This window comes from Pteropus vampyrus, unplaced genomic scaffold (genome assembly GCF_000151845.1).
Source record: "Pteropus vampyrus isolate Shadow unplaced genomic scaffold, Pvam_2.0 Scaffold245, whole genome shotgun sequence".
In the NCBI taxonomy this organism is placed as follows: domain Eukaryota; kingdom Metazoa; phylum Chordata; class Mammalia; order Chiroptera; family Pteropodidae; genus Pteropus; species Pteropus vampyrus.
The window spans coordinates 743,276-744,638 of NW_011889026.1; the positions used below are offsets into that span (position 1 = coordinate 743,276).

Genomic DNA, 1,363 nt, shown 5'->3' on the forward strand with positions numbered 1-1,363 from the left:
AACCAGCAGCGTGTGGCACGGGCTGAGCGCTTGCTTGCTGAGCGTCAACCGTGCAGTGCAGATGCTAACGCTGCTGTCACTTACAGGTAAGGAGATGCATGAAGCCACTCCGAAAGTCACACAGCTGGAAGTGGGGGATCAGCAGTGTGATGCAGACGCTCCGCCTCCGGGCCCCGTGCGTCGTGCTCAGACCTCCGGCATGCCACACCGCCTTCATCAGAAAGCAACGGTAATGAAAACAGCGTGTCCGCGGCCCAGAGGTGATACAGCGCAGTGCAGTAGGACGAGAGCCTCGAATTAGAAGAACGTAAGAAATCATAGTGTTTAAAGTGGCACTTCGAGTTAATAGAATAGATAGATTTCCCCCCAAATGATACTGCAGTAACTAGAGAGTAGACAGCGGGAGCTGGTTTTCTGCCTAGTTCCCCAGACCAAAATAAATTCAAGATTAATGCTATCGAATATTAAAAAAGCGAAGCCAAATAATAATCACATAAATATACAGGTGAGATATAGCTGAGTATTTGTCATAAACCGCGGCTCGTGTAAACCTTTCTAAATATATCGCGAAACCATAAAGGAGAAGACCGGCAGATCCGGTTTAAAAACCTGAGTAAATTTATTTACGAAAAAAAGACATCATAAATAGTTAAAAAGTAAATGACGAACTGGAAAAAAGATTTCCTACGTGGCTTATAATTATGTTTATTCTTAAATATTCAGAAAAGAAAGAAAACAAAATCTTGGAGAAATTCTCATTTTACGAACCAGTGCTGCTGCAGCTTGGTATTCTGGGCTTTTCCCAAGCTTGTTCCTCCCTCCACATTCTGAGCACCTAGGATCGATCCGGGGAGTTCTCTCTCAGCCGGTAACTGCCGGCAGCCGCGCTCACCTCCCGCCTGCCCCCTAGCTGAGCGAGGAGGGCAGTGCACTGGACCGTGTCCGGGAGAGTCCCCTTCCTGTCACGAAGGGCCTGAAAACCTGAGTAAGTCCTAGCCATTCTTCTAGTCACCTCGTTAGGGGCTGACCAGGCCTCAAAGTCCACCTGGGCGTTTCCTTAAATGTAAACATTTAAGGCATACTATAATTTTCCTAAACCCATGCTGACACCGTTTTACTTTTTCCATATGCTGGCACCCTAAAAAATAAAAGCAATTGGTTTGAACTCTTCTCAACAGTGAGAGGCCCTAGCAATTTATATCGATCAGTCATCAAGTATTCAGATATTCATAGAACACTCACTGGGTGCAAATATGAACAAGACATATAAATTATGCAAATTAGACATTTTAGTCGTTTAAAAATAATTTCCTACCCCATATGGGCCCTGTTGTTTTAAGTTTCGACCGAATGGAACAACTTG

At 44.9% G+C, this 1,363-nt stretch overlaps 1 protein-coding gene and 1 long non-coding RNA gene across 2 annotated transcripts in view; one reads left to right on the top strand and one right to left on the bottom strand.

Annotated features, from left to right (window-relative positions):
• LOC111729085 (cortexin-2-like) overlaps window positions 1–1,363 on the bottom strand; it is a 34,024-nt gene that overhangs the window by 17,111 nt on the left and 15,550 nt on the right. The gene's annotated exons all lie outside the window — the stretch shown is intronic.
• Window positions 1–1,363, top strand: part of LOC111729086 — an 8,448-nt gene that overhangs the window by 3,599 nt on the left and 3,486 nt on the right. Inside the window, exon 3 of the long non-coding RNA XR_002776077.1 lies at window positions 87–307. This is a non-coding gene — a long non-coding RNA (uncharacterized LOC111729086). The remainder of the gene's footprint in view (window positions 1–86; window positions 308–1,363) is intronic.